Source organism: Sminthopsis crassicaudata, chromosome 5 (assembly GCF_048593235.1).
Source record: "Sminthopsis crassicaudata isolate SCR6 chromosome 5, ASM4859323v1, whole genome shotgun sequence".
Taxonomy (NCBI): Eukaryota; Metazoa; Chordata; class Mammalia; order Dasyuromorphia; family Dasyuridae; genus Sminthopsis; species Sminthopsis crassicaudata.
Window position 1 is genome coordinate 13600284 of NC_133621.1, and position 18376 is coordinate 13618659.

Here is an 18376-nt window from a genome sequence, read left to right on the forward strand (position 1 = left end):
CCCTTCCATACAAAAACCAAACTCTTGTAACAAACACACCCAGACAAGCAGAATGGATTCCGAAGCTGAGTGCAAAAACTTTGCCCCTTTCTTGTCCCTGAGCCCCCCACCGCTCTGTGAGAAGTCGGGGCAGCACGGCTGATCTTCTGGAGCCACGATAGCGACTGCATGGATTACGGTCTCAAAGGGACAGATTTTTACAGTTCAGCATGGAAGTCTAAGCCAAGCCGGCCGAGAAAAAGTTTCCTGGCTCTGGTCTCTGATAGCTAAGCATTATAGAAGGGCAGCAGGCAGAGGCAGACGGGAATTTCTTTGGGGGCTGAGTGGGGGGTATTTGAGGGAGCCTCGGGGCACCAAGAATAACAGCCTGGTCCATAAGCAGGCGGGGGGTCCTTCCTTCCTCTGGAGAGCATCCTCACCCAGAGTAAGAGGAATAAATCGATCTCTGTGGACCGGGTGGTCTGACCCCAAACATGGCCCCACAGGAGGCCTCCAGCAGGGCACCCAAGGTCAACATTTAACTCTACACCAACTCATCAAGGCTACTGTGAACCTACTGTGTGATCCAGAACAAGCCTATTTCCTCACCTATAGGATGAAGCCTCAGGGGGCAAATGCAATGAATCTGACTGATTTAATAAAGATTAAATACCTACTATGTGCCGATGAGCTGACTTTGGACCTCTGATACATATGGGACCATAACGGAGAGAGTGCAAGTTTTCCTGTTCAAATTTGACCTTAGGTACTTATTAGTTGCATAATCCTGAACAAGTTACTTAACGCTGTCCGCCTCAGTTTCCTCATCTGCAAAACGGCTAGAGCAGGAAATGGCCAACCGCTCCAGTATCTTTGCCAAGAAAATGGAGTAGTCAGACCCAAGGAGGGCCAACCAATCAGTGGACAATGTGTCAGGCACCCTACTAACTCTAGGAACATTAAAAGAAGCAAAAGGCAGTCCCTGTCCTCAGGGGGCTTACACTGTAATGGGGGAGACAGCACATAAATATATACAAAGCAGGTTAAAAACAGGATGAATAAGAAATAATTGACAAACCTTCCAGGCTCATCAGCAACGGGACTGGGCTGGTTTCCAGCCTGGGTAAGACACACAGTGTGTGGGGGGAGAGTGATGCATTTAAGCAGATAGAAAGTAACCTCAGGAGGGAGAGAACTCTGACAAGCTGGGAAAGCCCTCTGCGGGCGATAGTGGAGTTACGCTCAGCCAGGTGAGGAAGGGGAGGATTCTGGGTACGGGAGACCCATGAGTACAAAGGTCCGGAGAGCAGGGAGCAAGTCAGGCTGGGGGAAAGTGGGAAGGGCAGTAACAGAAAGGCCGGGGGGAGACAGGCGGGAAGGGGCTTCAGGCCCAAGTGCCATTTTATTGAACTTCCGAGTGTTTTTGTGTTGGGAAGAATCTGAATCCCTGCTAGGTTTTAGGAATACTGCTCTGGCAGCCAAGTGGAGACGGAATGACCTCAAATGTCCCCTCCAGTATCCTAGTAGTCTAGGAATCTCTGACCCACAGGACACCCTTTCCTCCCCCTTCACAAATGCCGGGGAATTAGCTAACTGGGCTAAGTTCTAAGAGGTGACTGGTCAGAGTGGATTAGAGGGCTGGGATTGCGGGCAGAAAGACGGGTGCAGATCCTCCCTTCCATACTTGCAAAGTATGTGATTCTGAGCCAGTCCTAATCTTTCTGCAGCTCAGGTCTCCCCACCTCCTCCTCCCCCAGCCAGGACTTATTTCCTGAGCCATGGCTGGGTTGGGCTCTCCCCCTCCCCCACTCTCCCATCCCCCTCCACCCCCAGCCAGGACCGGCCTGTGCTCTCAGGTTCCCACACTCCAAACTTCTGCTGCCAACTAAACACAATCAGAAACCTTAGGGTGGGGCGTCCCGTAAGTACTTTCAATGAGATCACATCAGTAGAGCACATAAGGTCCTTAATCAGGCCTTCATTCCTTAATCTGAGCACTTCTGAGAGGAGTCCGGTGAAATTCATAATTATTAATGAGAAATTAATAAAAACTCTAACAAATCCTGAGAAAGCCTCTGGATAACTCACTTCCTTTAATATGACTGCATTAGGGTAGCCTGTATTCTATTCACGTGCAATTTTGTTCATGGATTTTAATTAGCCCAATAATTATCACCCCCACGGTACCCAGCTTTATTCAAGATAATGAAACAGTTAAAGCAAGCCGACCGATAAAGTTACAACGGGGCATGTCCCATTCCCCACCCACGGTCCTCCACCTCTCTGGCAAAGTGTTTCCCACCTCAGAACGGAGCTTTGCCTGGGATCCAAGTTCTGTTATCTCCACGTGGCGCCTTCATCTACTACTAGTTGTGAGAGGTTGTTTTAGGGGCCCGCTTTCTTTGCCCTGAGCGTCAGTTCTTAAGTTGGCTCCTGGTAAAGTATCACATTCGAGGACCAAAACTATCCTGCCATTTCCCCGGTCACCGGGTCCCCTCCGGGTCTCCAAAGGTCAGCATCACAACAAGCGCCCCTCTGAATATTTTTTTACTGGGGGAGACATTTCTTTGGGGCACTGGCTGCCAGAGGACACAACTCGTTTAGTCGCTTTTCCAACACAATTCCAATCTGATTTCCAGAGCACCAACGAGCAAGGTATCGGCTAGTTTGCCATCCCACACGTCCTACCAGCATTCATTTCCTTCATCATTTATCATTCTTGCCAGTGTGAGGTAAATCTCACTTATTTTAATCTGCAAATCTCTTATTAATGGTAGCTACGTGGGCACAGTAGATAGAAAGCTAGAGTACGGAGTTCAAATCCTGTCTCAGGCACTTCCTAGCCGGGTGACCTTGAGCAAGTCACTTAAGCTCTACCTCATCAGTTTCCTCATCTGTAAAATGGGGATAGTAATAACACATACCTGCCACAGTTTTTCAAGGATTAAATGACATCATCATTTTAAAGCATTTAGCATAGAGTCTCATAGTAAGCCCTCTATAAATATTACCGGTTATTTCTGTTATTATGAGTTATAATAAAGATGATAATAATAGCAACCAAAATGTATTTTAAATTTGCAAAGTGCTTTATACAGATTATCTCATCTGCTGACAGGGAAGTATTGGGGGTGGGGGGTATTTTGGTTTGTAAAGGTTCAGGGATGATGAATAAACCAATGGGGAAGTAGACTAATAATACCTTTTCAGAAATTTAAAAAAAAATCAATGTTATTGTTTTTCTCCCAAAGTAATGAAGGTTTTGATTTGACTGTGGTTCCAGAATAGGAAAGGGATGGCGGAGGAGAGCCTTAAATGGAGGGATTCACCAATGGAGATGGAGGCAGCCCAGGGTGGAGCTACTGGAGATGAAAGAGTTAAATTCTCAGAGCAGGGATTTCTGGTCAGAAAACTGCCAGGGGGTAACAAGCATGGTTGGGAAAAGCTGACATGGGCTCAGCCCAGCACGGCACTCAACCACCAGACCAGCAAGCGGGCATTTGGGGTTGGAACGGAGCTCAGACTTGATGCCGAGTTTCCTCTTCTCCATCCCCATTTGACAGGGAGTCCTTCTCAAGAGTAAAAGAGACTCCACTCCTACCACAAGAGAATAAACACCTTTCCCTAAAATCCCATGGAAATCATGAACCACTTTCCCAGACTCCCTTGGAGGCCTGACCTGTGGGCAGGCAGGGAATCTGCTCTGAAAGAGCCAAAGACTCCATTGTGGGTTAAAAAAAAAAAAAAAGTTCCCAAAGCGAGATGTAAAACATTGGGTCCAAAGAAGAACCGAGGCAGTCTAGAGACCCAGATTGGAGTGGAGGGGCCAAGCGCCTCTTAAGGGCACCAGAGACTGCTTTTAAGTGTTCTTCTGCCAAGCCCCAGCGAGCTCCCCAACACATGCAGATGCTGACTCCTGGCAGCCAAGATTATTGTAAAAGGCTGAATGAGAAACAAAGCAAGCTGGAGTGAGGGGTAATTAGTGAGAAATGCAGGTGTCTGATGCTGGGGCAATCAAGGAAGGGCAAGCACGTGTCTCTGCCTAATTAGCATTCTTGGAACACACACAGAAAGCTTGGGGTAAATGTGTAATTCTTTGGGACCAAGAAAAAAGAAGAGGAAGAAGATGGCGGGTGTTCCCTCCCCCCATCAGTGAAACACTGGAGCGGCTCAATTGGCGTCCCAGAAACCACTGCGTGAACATCCATCCTCGGAGCCGAGAAGGGAAGTTCTCCAGTCACGGCTTCTCAGGCCACAGAGCCTTCTAAGGCTGAGAAGCAATTGAGTTTAACTCCTTTATCTTATAGACAAGTAAACCGAGGTTCAGGGTCACCTGGCTACTAAATGTCTGAGGCAGGTTTTAACCGGGGACTTCCTAACTCCAAATCCAAAGTTCTGTCTAGGACACAGCACAGTCCCAATATGCATTCATTTGCTCCAAGAGAGACAACCTGAGGCCCCCCTTCTCCTCTCAGATGTCCTCCCACCCTGACTCGGGTCCCAGGTCCTAGAGGCAAGAGGTCAGCTGCTGGAGGTCGCTTCTTCCCTGGAGAATGTCCAGAGAAGGCTGACCCAGAGAGCAAAAGGACGGGACCAAGAATGAGTTAAAGGTAAAGGATGTTATCCAAGCTTGAAGGTAAAGAGACTTGAGTTCAAATCCCACCTTAGTATTGTTGCGACTCTGGGCAAGTCACCACCTGAGTGCTGCTATTATCCCACTTTACAGATAAAGCAACTGAGGCTGAGAAAGGCTAGATTGTTGGGCTAACTTTATCTGGTTGGACCTCAGTTTCCTCATCTAGTTGACCTTTAAAAGTTTAAGACAGCATTCCCAAGGTGGGAAAGTTGGGGAAGGAATCTTAATTGTTTCTTCCTCTGCCATTTTCACATGGAGGAGTCAAAGAAAGTATCCTCTATTAACCATCCATGGAGAATGGAGAGACTGAAGAAGTGGCAAATGGCGGCTTCTCCCTTGACCTCTATCTTAAAATCTAGCTCTCCCCAGGATCCCCAACAAATCACAACTTCCTCCTTACATGTTTAGCTTCCACACAGTGGTATTTGCTTCAAGCTCAATTAAGAAGAGAGAGAGAGAGAGAGAGAGAGAGAGAGAGAGAGAGAGAGAGAGAGAGAGAGAGAGAGAGAGAGAGAGAAACCATGGCTAGTCTAATTCAAAATAGTCCCGGTCATTGGCCAGCATGTCCTTTTTTCCCCCCCTTTTATTTATTTTATTTCTATCATGTGTTTTAAGAGGGGAGGAGATGAAAATGATTTGTTTTATAATAATTATTTTTAGCTTTTACTCTTGTAAATCTGGGTTGGTTGGAATTCAGACAAGTACGCCTGGACATCAACAGTCAAACCCATGCTGACGTATCGATGAGGAATTTTTAAAAATGGCTTTCGACGCACAGTGGGAATCTGGTGACTCTGCCAGGCTTAGTGCAGCTCAGAGGCGTCAAGGACGCAGCTGCTCTCCCAAATGCAGTGTCCACGCTTGGATTAGGCTGAGGTTTTCCGGATTTCCAGCCCAGTCCTTTTTGTCCTCTATCACTCGGACACGGGGGATCTTGGCCAAGTGACTCTGCTCGAGTCAGTAAATGACGGTGCTGGACCACATGGCCTCTCAGGACCCTTATACCGGAGAACACTGAGGCTCTGCTTCCATGTGTGACCTCAAGCCTGTGCCGCCCGTTTCCTCCTTGGTAAAATGAGGGGCTTGGGTATGATGGCCTCCAAGGTTCCCGCTGGCTCTAAGTGCAGGACCCCACTAGCCCAGGTGATGACTAAGACTCTTCCAGCTCATGGCCCCGTTCCCTAACGTCCTTCTCCATTGAGCTTCATGCCCCAATTACTGCTCCTTCCGGCATGGGGATGGCGGAGAGGCAGAGGAGGGAGGCAGAGGAGGGAGGCACTCCGTGATGAGGTGGAAAGCAGCCCAGAAAACTGCACCTCCTTCCTCCTTCATTCTCACTCCACAAGCTGCCTCCCTCCCCTGACAGCCTTGTCTCCCTCCACCCCTGTGGCTCGTTCTTCTGACTGGTCACTTCCTCCATTTTAAGGAAATGCTCAAGCAGACTCCATCTCCCTACTGGCTCCACTCCCGACTCTCCGACATCTAGTACATTCTGAATAAATGCTGATAGACTTATCAATAATAATACTGATGGGCTTCCCTTAGTTTACAGAGTGGGGGTCGTGGCCAGCACTAGTGAGCCAGCCTTGCTGTGAGTATCAAACAAGACAACGCTGGTGAAAGGTCAGCATTCAGAAAGTTGAGTTCATTATCCATTACACCACACTGCCTCTCTAATGGCCTCTCCCCCTAAGCCCTATTTTCTCTAGGAAGGAACCAAATCAAAACACTAGATAGAGACAGAGAGACAGAGAAAGTCAGGCTAACATGCTGCCTCCCTAAGCCCTTCTGAAGGTAGACAGGAAATAAATATTAAATAATGCGCGCCAGACCTAGACTCACATTCACAGCCAAACAACCTTCCTGCCATCCTTCTTGGGAGGAGGAAGATCACACGTTAGTCTCTTATGTCTCAATTAAATCTGTTTCCCAAAGTCACCCCGGTGGTGAGTTTCTGGTCCTTTTCAGCAATGAAAGCACCCTCTCAGGCCACCCCCCCACCCCGCCCTTGCTCCCCTACCGTGATTCAGTGATTGGGGTTCTATGACCAAGAGCAGAAGAAGCGCCAGACCCACACTCCTACACAAGAAAACCATCGTGGCCTGGGGGAATGTGACAAGGCAGTAATTTGAATCTGGACTCTAAATTTGCATGTCGTCATTATTTAAGATTTATTTCCTGCCTACTTTCTGGAGGGCTTGACGAGGCAGGCATGTTAGGCTGACTCACGCTCTCCCTTCCGGTCTCTTTTTCTCTGGGTCTCTCTCTATCTCTCTATGTCTCTGTCTGTCTGTCTGTCTCTCACACACCCGCACAAAGGCCCTCAACCTGAGCCACAGAAGGCAATTTCACCGTGCCACAGACTTAGCTGAGGGAGGGGGCGACCTTTGCAGATTTTTCTCCACACAACTAAAGAGATCTTCCAAACACAACAATTATCTGTGCAATGGCATCCGCATTTCCCCTCCAGTACCTCTCCTTCTACTCACATTGATCCAAGAATGGTTTTGATTTCCATGGGAGGAAAAAGCCACAAGCAGCTCACCGGTTAAGGGTTTTTTTTAAATAAAAATAAGCTTGACTGCTTGTCCTCCTCATCTCCACCTCGTGGAACCCCTGGCTTCCTTGAAAACACAGTTTGGGTGTCCATGTTCCCATCCCCCCACCACCTACAAAGCCTTCTCTTCTTCTTTTCCTCCCTGGCAGGACTGTCCCATCTGGAAATTATTTTTCTCATCTGTGGACATGTTATAAACCTCCTCCCTCACCCGTACCCACCAAAGAACAGAAGTGCTTGGAAGCTGGAAAGTCCTCCTCCTGTCTCTTTATCAGCAGTTTCTTACACTCATATGAACTTGTGATCGCAGCCCATCCACACCGGCCTAACCAGTTCTGCTCTAGGGCCTGCCTGCCCCACGGTGAACTCTGGGAGAGGGAAGGGTCTATCAAATTTGCTGTGGGGGGGGAGGGGGTCTTCCTCCCGGCTCCACGACATCCCATAGATGCCAACGGCAGACACAAAAAACGGTGTCCAGTGGCTACTTCTTTCTCTCATCATCAGCCTGGACAGACAATTTTTGGTCCAGTCTCATGCCTAATTCCTCGTTAGGAAATCTTAGTCCCCAGAGAGGCCGACACTCCCCCCCCCCACACACACACACACATTCCTTCCCAATTCCCTTTAATGTTATTCCTTCCCATCTCTTGATTATTTCCAATTTCCCCCCATAAATATCTATTTTATAGTGGTTTGCATTGACTTCCTCACTAGACTGGAACTCCTTGAGGACAGGGGCTACTTTTGCCTTTCTTTGTATGTCCAGCACTTCACACAGTGCGTGACATACAGTAGGTGCTTAATCAATGTTTATTGGCAGACTACACACATATTGTGCCCTAAGATCTACAAAGCCCTTTGTCAAACCAACTCTCGATTATACAGGTGATGATGATGATTATTTTGGAAATGAGAAAAAAAATGAGGCTCAGAAATTGTGATTTTTTTCACACAGCTGAGAAGTTCCAGACTCAAGTCCCATGCTCAGAATGATCATCTCAGAGGCCATGGAGTCCCACCCAGATTAGCCAGAAAACTTCTACTACATCCCCAACAAGAGGACGCCCATCCTTTGCTTGAAAACCTCAGGTGAGGGGGAACTCACTACCTCCAAAGGAGGCTGACCCTACTTCCGGATGGCTATAATAATTGTTATTGCATTAATGATATTTTATTTTATTTTTATTGTATTGTTATAACTAATAATTAGGCATTTAATTAAAATTGGCAAAGGAATTTAAGTATGTTTCCTCATTTGGTCCTTAGAATAATCCTTTAATTTAGATATGATTGTTATTCTCATTTTACAGAGGAGGTAACTAAGGCTGAGAGGTGCCTGTCCAAGGTCACAAAGCCAGTAACTACCAGGTTCTGAACTTAGGTTTTTCCAGCTCCAAGCCTCAGTCTCTATTCATTTTGCCACCCAGCTGCCTGTAACAACCATTGCCTTTATCACAGCTACATCTTTGCATTACCTTTCACCTCTCATCCCAGTGCCCTTTGCTTTCTTTCTTTCTTTTTTTTTTTTTGCTGAGGGAATTGGGGTTAAGTGACTTGCCCAGGGTCACACAGCCAGAAGTGTTAAGTGTCTGAGGCCAGATTTGAACTCAGGGCCTCCTGAATTCAAGGCTAGTGTTCTATCGACTACTACCTAGCTGCCCCTGCCCTTTGCTTTCCATTCTGCCCTCTCTGGGGTCAAGCAGAAACTCTTACTTCTCATCCCGTGACAGCTCTTTAATTATTTGAAGACAAGGAGCAAGTTACTGCTCTCGCCTTAAGTGTGACTAGACTTCTAGCACTAAATGTGGGGTCTCCTGGGCCAAGAAGCTTTGGACACTATGCCTACAAAGTCCTACTAGGATCCTTCCTCTTCCTCCTTGAGTGTGCTCAGAAATGAAAGGAAATAGGAGGCAATTAAGGCTGCTCAAAAAATTCTGGGGAGGAGAGCATATAGTCATATACCAGTACATTCTAAAAGTTCCTTGGTAACAAGCCATTTGCAGCCCAGAATCCTTTTTCCAATATTTCCCAATTTTATGTACAGAGATTAGGTTTTTAAGCCAGTCCAAAAAGATCTACTCAACTAACAGTGAGGTTAAAATGCTGGGCTCAGGTAAAGCAAACAGCAGCACTGTTGAACTAAGCATTAAAGCAGAAAACAAGAAAATCAAGAAACTCATTTTTAGAAATTATATATAATTTATACATGTATGTGTATAAATATATAAAATCAATACTGATGCATAGGTTTCTTTCGTTGACTTATTAAGCGCCACACCCCAAATTTAGATCACAAACTCTACTCTCCTATGATTCATATTCTAAGATGAAGGCATCGAGAGAGGGCCATGGAAACAGGACTGAACCTGGAGTCAAGAAAACAGTTTAAATCTTGCCTCTGATCATAGTCGCTGTGGGACCCTGGGCAAGTCATCTTACTTCTGAGCTTCAAATTTCTCCATTGTAAAACAAAGGAAAATATTAACACCTTCAATGGGATTATCATGAGGACCCAGTGAAATAACATATAAAGAGCTTTGCAAAAAACTGTAAATGCTAGGTAAGAAGGCAAGATGCAAAAGCAGAAAACTAGAGGCCTTAATTGAAGGGTGATAGTAAAGTAAATAAACATTTCTGGGGACAGCTAGGTGGTGCAGTGGATAGAGCACCAGCCCTGAATTCAGGAGGACCCGAGTTCAAATCTGGTCTCAGACACTTAACACTTCCTAGCTGTGTGACCCTGGGCAAGTCACTTAACCCCAGCCTCAGAAAAACAAATAAATAAATAAATAAACCTTTCTGGAAGCCTTAAAGAAGGCTTCTGAGTACTTGGAGGCATTTAGGATCTTTCAGTAATAATTGAACAGAAAAGGGAAGAGAAGAGAGGGATGAATGGCATAAAAAAACTAAATGAGGTAAAACTAACACGTACAAGTCTGGGGAAAAAAACAGGAAAAGGAGAGAGTATCATATTGCAGGAGGTCTCCTGGATGAGGAGGAAAAGACATTGTCTTTAACAGGGCTGCCAGCCACTAGGTGGAGCCCTCAATCTAAGACAGCTTGGTTGCTGTAGAAATAAGAAAAAGGGGCAGGAAGAAATGGTGAATGGTGAGGGAGACATTCAGGGTCCCCATTACGGGGTATGTTCTGTTTGGAGAACAAGACTTCTGGAAGAGCCCATAGTGCATTACAAACAAAGCAGAAATGGTTATCCATCCATAACAGTGATATCAAACTCAAACTATACATATGGAACCTGTGACAGCATATTGATTTAGAAAATCAGGAATTAACTTCCCTGATGCGCCATTGTGATTTTCCCTCAGTATTTCCTGATTATATTTAAATCTGGTTCTATAGCCATAGTCAGGCGTGTTCCCTGTACCTGCGTTTGACACCTTTGAACAACGTTGCTGTTCTTCTATAGCAGTATAAATAACATGTTGACTGAACAACAGACTTTTCATCTTAGGGGCTTGTATAGAACCCTTTCTTTGCTATAGAACTTTGGTTCTGCCTCTAAGGATTAGGAATAGAGGGCAAGGGGAAGGGCCCATTCAGTTAGGTGTTTACCTAGAGGCCACAGGCATCCTCTTAAAGGTCACACCTTACCACAACCCAGTGTGGCTCTAGTTCTCTTCCCTAATCACCTTCTGGCATCGGTTCAGGTATCCTCTTAAGACCTGTGACCTTACTTTTCTACCTTCTCCCTCTCACCAATTGCTAAATAAGGTCATCAGGAGAAGAAACCTAAATCGATCTATTAAATTTCTACAAGCAAGTAAAGGGTGGAATCTTAGGGGCTGGAAGGTCACCTTCACTCTCTGTGACAGTTTAGTACAAGGCTTACAGAGAAGGCCTTATTCATACCACATCTGTCCTTGTGTACTGAAGATAACAGAAATCTGCCTGCAAATATAGCCTGATAAACCAATATCTGGTTAGCAGGCATAAAGGGTGAGAATTTGGGATTCTCTTTCGGGGAGTAAGCTGGGGAAATCTGGAAATTCCCTCCCTTCTCCTTCTTAAGAGCCTCAAACATACCATTCTCCACCAAAGTCCTTCCTTGATGCCTTGAGTGTAGGGAACTTTGACTATAGAATGAGGTCCTTGAGGGTGAGATCTGGTTTGTCCTTGTCTCTCCAGAGTCTAACATTTACCTGCCAGGTAAGTAATTGTAGATCGACGGAATATCAAAGGCTATGAAAGAGGAATTGGAATTTTGGAAGGAACCATTGAGCTGGTTCCAATTACTGACTAAGGCCTATCTCGGAGGACCAGCCTGGCTAAGGACAGAGAGGCTGAGTGTGAGTTAGAAACCAGGCTCTGAATATTTCCTCACTATAAAAACTCATGAAAAATGCCATTTAGGTACACCTCAATGTGACCTTGAATCACAAACGATAATCACAATTATAACAAGAACACTGAGAATCTTTTTTTTTTTGGTCTGTTTTTTAACGTTTCAGAAAACAGTATTATTTCTAGAGCCATACCATGAGTAAGCATTATTTGTCTCAAAGATGATTGATAAAGTCCTCAACCAACAGGAACTATTATAACCAGTGAATGACAGTCATTAGATATGCAAGATTAACCCCACTGTTAGAAAACTTCGAAAAACATTAGCTTGGTTAAGGAGGAGTCAGTAGGTACTAACAGGCCTAAAGACTCTTCCCAACAAGGGGGTCAGGAAAGCTAGGAGTCAAATTTCATCCCCGACACACAGTAGGTGTACATGTCAGTTAAAACTCTCTGAGTCTCTTTATTCAGCAGTAAAATGGGAAGAGGTTCTACTCTTGGTAGAACCCACCACTTTGCAAGTACTACAAGAGGAAGTGGGACATGGACTACATTGAAAACTTTTCCTTCTAGGATATTTGGAGACTATAATTATGTGATATAGCAATGTCTATTTTTTTAAAAATTAATTTTTATGGGTTGTTATAGATCTGGGCTTTTGGGGCAATCACTGACTTCACAGGGTCCCAAGTTCATTGTAGTTTCTTGGTTGAAATTGAGGATTGTATTTATTACTGCTAGTGTAATAATAATACTAGTAAAAATTATTATATCTTATAAATACTAAAATTATTTTATAAACTATCATAATAAAAATACTAAAACTAAGATCATATTTTATACATTATAATACTAAAATTATGTTTTATAAACTCTAATGATGAAAAATACTAAATGATACTTAATCATTAAATCATTATATTTTATACATTATAATACTAAAATTGTTTGACAAACTCTAATGATGAAAAATACTAAATGATACTTAAAAATCATTATATCTTATAAAAGACAATATCTCTGAGGAACTAGAAAGCAAATTCTGCTTTGATTGATTTGTCTTCTCCTAAAAACTAAAATCCTTTATTTATACATGGGCTCAAGCAACATCCCGAAGGCTTCACTGGTGGAACCAGGCCTGTGTACATCACAGAGTCAACGGAAAGATTAAAGAAGTGTGGGAAGCGACTCAGCCCTCAGGTTACTGGGTCTTGTTCTTTATCTGAGGAGTTTGACTGAGCTTTCCTTATTTTGAAGACAAAAGGACTCTGGCCACAACATGTGTTTACATGAGCCTATAATTAAAGCCAAATTAGTGAACTTGAGGGGTACCAATAAAGGTGGTTATGGGGAGTGAGAATGAGCTGAATTCTGGTCCTGATTCTGACGCACCTTGACCCTGGGAGCCATGGAGAAGTGAAGGTCTCAATACTCGACTTAAGATAAATTACAAACCCAGCTCTGCTCTGCATTCAGGAAAGGGGCTTCCTATGTCAATAAAATTACAGGTTCAGAGCATCAATTCAGACATACTGGGCTGAATGGAAAGCCAAAGGGAATCAACCAACCACACCATTTTTATGACCCACCAAATGAATTAGTTATAAAGGGAACAGTGTAACATTCCCTTCGGAATAGGCCTTTGCTCCTTATCGGGGATCGGAATTCCATAACCATATTGGAGATTTCGAGATCATATCATCCAAGCCTTTTATTTGACAAATAAGACAAATGAGATGACTTGTCCCAAGTTGCATGGCTAGTTAGTGATAGAATGAGGAGAGACTAGATTCAGAGGATTGAGGGGTCAATGGAAGCTTCCACTGGGGGACTCTCTGAGATAGAGCAAGGTTCGTCTCCGGGGTGTCCCCCATTAGGATGCAAGCACCTAGAAGGAAAGGCCTGCTTGGGCCTTTTTATGCATCCTCAGTAATGTCTGGCAAAGATCGAGAACTTGGAAAATGCTTATTGGTTAATTGATCTAGTTCAACTCGCCTCAGATTATAAATGAGGGAAAAGGTCCCACAAACTAGAGACTCCTCCAAAGTCTCCTAGTGGCAGAAGCGAACTCTGACCCCCCAGTCCCGGGACTTTAAGCCCAGTGAGCACTCCCAGGACGCCCGATTCCTGCACTTTTGTTATTTTTAGTCTAATTATACAATCACACTTTAGGTTGCTATAGGGCCCAACTGTTGACAAAATGTTTTTATATATAATAGGATTAGAGGCTGGCCCTGAGCTTTCTGGGTTTCAGAAAATTGCCTATGGACTCACGCCCAAGGTTTCTGCCCTCTGAGACAGCTCTCTCTTCCCAGGAGAAGGATGGAAAGGGGGCCATGGGCTAATACATAGTACTCAGAGGTGCAGGAACACAGACAAGGGCTGCCTGGGCAGGCAGGCCCAAGAGGGTGATGACCTCTGTCCTTGCTGGCAATACTAAAATCAATGACTTCAGGCATGGATGCAGGCCCTCCAAAAGCCTGCCCTGGGGGTCTGGCAGGGAGGACGAGTCTCTGAGAGGTGAGGAGGCTAGCTAGCAGCCTCCACCATGCATCTCTCACCTCCCGAGTCTCACCCACAGGATGAGGAAGTAACCAATCCTGGCATCAAACATCCCAGCCCTTCCCAGCTCTGGAGGGTCCTAACGCGGGATCCAGGGTGGGAAGCTGCCTCAGCATAGAGGACAAGTTCCGGTAGGAAAGGAGAGATTCGAGAGGCAAGTGGGGGAGGGGCAGAGAATCAAGTCTTCCACAGGCATTCCCCCCCCCCCCAGTCACCCACCAAAGCGATTCAAGTTCCAGCAGACCTCCTGCAAAGTATTAGCACAAGGAGCAGACTCCACAAGGTGAAGGGGACAACCGGGGCGGACGGCCCTCCGTGGGTCTGAGAGCAAACCCTAAGGAAGACGGTTCCGTCCAAAGCCAGCCCGGGGGCTGCTCAGGTACTTCTAAAGGAGGCCGGACGGAGGCTGGAGAGCGACGGGGGCAGGCTCTGGGTGGGGAGAGGAAAGGGGGGCTCCAAATTCGGCTGCAAGGGGACTGGCAACTCGAAGCTCGGGCTTCTCCAGCTGCCAGGGCTGCAAATGCTGGGAGGCAAAGGGAAGCCCCAGAAGGGGGTCATCCCAACCGCGCCCCACAAAGGTCTCAGGAAGCCTGGGGGAGTGAAGGGAAATGGTGGGGCGGGCAGCCAGACCCTGGGTCATCCCCAGCAGGAGGCACACCTTGTCTTTGGGACAGGGCGGGGCACCTCGTGGGCACATGCCAGGTCCGCCCAGCCAGTGGATATGGCCAATTCCGCGGGCACAGCCCTGAATTCCCGGGGCTGCCGGTGCACCCCGCCCCCTCCCCTCTCCAGGGAGGTGGCGAAAGCTGGGCACCCGCCTCCCGAGCTGGGTCTCCAGAGGGGCTGACCTTGGCATCCGGAGGGGGGGGGTCAGACTGATCGGCCCCCCACATCTCTACCCCACTCCGCAAGGGGCATCGGCTCCCAGGGGCAACGGCCGGCGAGGCGGCTCCAGGGCCCCGGCAGCGGGGAGCGGGGGCCTCCCCAGGCTCGGCTCTGGCTGCGCTGCAGCCCCGCGGGCGGGGGCGCCCAGCTGGCTCAGGCCGGGGGAGGAAGGCAGACTCGGGGACGTCCGGCCCGCAGGAGCGCCCCGGGCTGCCGTCCCCAGCCCCGGGCTGCGTGCGCCTCGGTCGTGGCCCCGGCGCGGCCCTGGTTCCGGCCCCAGCCCTTCCACCCCGCCAAGCCCGGCCCCGGCCCGACCCCCGCTCACCTGCACGCCGCCAAGGTTAAGAGCGCCGGGCGGGGAGGCAGCAGAGGAGGCGCGCGCCTCCCGCCATCGCCGCCGCTCCGGACGTGGGGCCGGCTCGAGCGGCCCGCGACCACCGGCCCGGAACCGGCCCGAGCCACGCGCTTCGCCCCTCTTGCTCCCGGGGTGGGCGAGAAGAGCGGGGCCGGCGGGCGGCAGCTCCCAGGCGGCGCCCACGGCTCCGGCCACAACTTTGCCCGCTCAGCCGGGCCTGGCGGGCTGGGAGGGCGGAGCCCGGCCATCCGGGGGCGGGGCCCCACGGGGCCGGGGTGGGGCCCGAGCGCCCGGTGGGGCCGGGGCACGCGCTCCGCCACCAATGAGGGGCCGCCTCTCGGCCGGGAGGAGGAGCGAGCGGATTCCATGACGTAGCACGGGGAGCTCTGGCCTCTCCCAGGGGCCAGGTAGGGGCAGAGGTGGAAGAAGCGGAGGAGGGGCCCCCAGAGCCTAAAATCCCAGCTCCCGAGCCGGTAGGACCCGCCAGGCCACAAAGGCCAGCCCTCTCAGGGCACAAATCGGGGTGTTCAAGCCCGGGGGTGAGCGATCCCCAATGGCAGCAGAGGTGACATTAGAACCCAGGGCCTGTGACTCCGGAGTGCGTGCTCCTCTCCGTGCCAGACTGAAGGGAGGGGGGAGGGGAGGGGAGCTCTCTCAGGGAAATGAATGGCTACCCACGAGACAGAATGTGGAGGGGGAGACAGATGTGGAGAGGCGGGGGAGGAGGAAACCATCGAAATGTCCCCGGGGCCAAATGTGACTAGCACCGGGGGTGCGCGAGCCGCGGGAGGGATCGGGGAAAGTAGGGATCAAATTGGAAGCAAAAGGCGCGGCTGGGGGGGGCGGGGGGGGCGCAGGGAGCAACAGATGCGGCGAAAATGATGCGGATGAATGCAGATGTGGAGGCTGCGGGCTCGGATCTGAGAGGCGCTGGAGCCCACAGAAATTGTGCGTGCGCGTGTGTGTGTGTGTGTGTGTGTGTGTGTGTGTGTGTGTGTGTGTGTGTGTGTGTGTCCGCGCGTGGAGATGGAGGGGGGGGCGCGTTGGGGGAGAGCGATCAATAGGATGGTTTGTCCGGCACTTGGGAAGCGAATTATGGGGCAGGAAGGAAAACCCAGCTATGCCCGGAGGCAGCCAGAAATGAAAGGGCTCTCCGGCATGGGCGCACCAACCCCCCAAAGATCCCCCGCCGAACCCAAACCGGGGCAGGAGGGAGGGGCAAGGCAGCTGCCATTTCACTAGTGGGGGGCACGGCTCTTCCCTTCCGGGGGTCTCCCTCTCTCTCTTCCCGCTCCCGATTTTCCGGGAGAGTTTCGTTTTGGGGAGTGGGTGCCTCCACCCCACCCTGCCCCCTGCGGAAGGCTGGAGGTGAGAGGAGCCCGCGCGTGCGGAGTAAAGTGGGCAAGTTTACTGGGGCCAGGGAGAGGGGCCTCGGCGGCATCCCGAGATTCCGAATCCGAGGGTGGTGGGAGCTGGAGCCCGTGTCCCCTCCTCCTCCTCTCCCCCCCCCCCCGCCCCCCCGGGAAAGGCGTCCTGTTCCGTACCTTCTCAGACAGTGCGGGAACCGTGCACGCACCAGACCGAGCGGTCATTCCCTGCCTCTCGAGCTGTCATTCCCAGCCTCGTCCGGCTACGTCTCTCTCTCTCTCCGAGTCTCTCTCTATCTCTGCGCTTCTCCGTGGGTCCGTCTATCTTTCCCCGCCCCGCCCTCCTCCTTCCCCTCCCCCAGGGTCCATTTTAACCCTTCCCCTCCCACCCTTGACTCTTCGGGGGTTCAGACTCCGCCTTTTCTCACCTGGAGATTCCGCAGTTGCCGTAGGATTCTCCTCATTCTATAGGGAAGGCAAACTTTGCGTCGGCTCTCTCCTGCTTCTTCCCTCCGCCAGTCCTCCGTCTCGCCCGATTCCGTCTTTCTGGCTGACTCTGGCTCGCTCCGGCTCCTCCTCTCCCCTCCCCCGCTTCCTATTGTCACCAAATCTCCCCCTGTCTGTGCCCACTGGGAACTCCGCCACTGCGGGCTGGGGGGGACAGGGAGGGAGGGCTTCTAGCCTAAAGGGAAGCGTTTACTTGCCGGGAATAGCTTAGTGTGTGAGTGTGTGTGTGTGTGTGTGTGTGTGTATGTGTGCGTGTAAGAGTGTGTATTGTGTGTGTGCGTGCAAGAGTGTGTATGTGTGTGCGCAATAATGTGTGTGTGTGCAAGAGTGTGTATGTGTGTGCACAAGAATGTGTGTGTGTGCAAGAGTGTGTATGTGTGTGCGCAAGAATGTGTGTGTGTGTGTGTGCAAGAGTGTGTATGTGTGTGCACAAGAATGTGTGTGTGGGGGGGGGGGGATAACGATTTCCTAATAGTGAATCAAGAGCATACCTTCCCAGGACTGTGCCCTGCCAGCCCAAAGGAGAATAAAAGTAGCCCCAAGTGTCCCTGGACATTTTTATTTCCCCAGATAAAGCAGGTGAGCGTCTCTGGCCCTTTAAAAAAAATGGCCAAAAAAAAAAAAAAAAAAAAAAGATTTCGCCTCGCGCACAGCCCATTATTCCTGAACAAGCTTATTAATGCTCTAAAATTAGCATTCTCCGCTGAGATGGATTTTTAAAAGTAACAATCTAAAAGTCTAAAGGGATAAATCACGGGCTCGGCACGGCACCCCATTCCTGGGATTCGTCTCCTCCGGCTCTTGCCAACAGTTTCCCTCCCTTCTCCAGCATCTCGGGCTGTCGTCGGAGTCAGTGGCTCCTTTGCTGAGGAAATGGCATTTGTTGCTTCAGGAATCCTCTCAACTCTCCAAGGCAAGCCTTCCCGTGTAACATAGCTTCAGAACCAAGAAGTGCTCTGAAAGACGGCTTTCCATCTGGGAAATATAAGACGTGAAAAATATAACTAAAATATTCCAAAATTCAAAATAAATCTAGTAGGAAAGAGTAGAATTGGAGTAAGAGGATCTAAATTCAGATCCTGACTCTCTGTCTGTTAGGGACTGTGTGTCCTTGGACAAGTCACTTCATTTGGATTTGGATTCAAATGGAAAGTTCAAAACCCTAAATTCTTACCAAGAGAGAAATGAAGTGGTTGTTCCCTGGTCCTTCGTTTGTCTGACTCTTT

General features: G+C 48.9%; 1 protein-coding gene across 8 annotated transcripts in view; it reads right to left on the bottom strand.

The window, feature by feature from the left end:
* Nucleotides 1-17198, bottom strand: part of OSBPL3 (oxysterol binding protein like 3) — a 138617-nt gene extending 121419 nt beyond the window's left edge. For 4 of the 8 annotated variants that reach the window (XM_074268701.1, XM_074268699.1, XM_074268700.1 and 1 more), the window contains exon 1: nt 15247-15495. The gene's annotated coding sequence lies outside the window, so the exon portion shown is untranslated. Of the gene's footprint in view, nt 1-15246; nt 15504-16820; nt 16938-17071 lie in introns of those variants that run through there. The other 4 variants (XM_074268698.1, XM_074268697.1, XM_074268696.1 and 1 more) reach the window with 4 other exon arrangements.
* Nucleotides 17199-18376: the final 1178 nt, after the last annotated feature.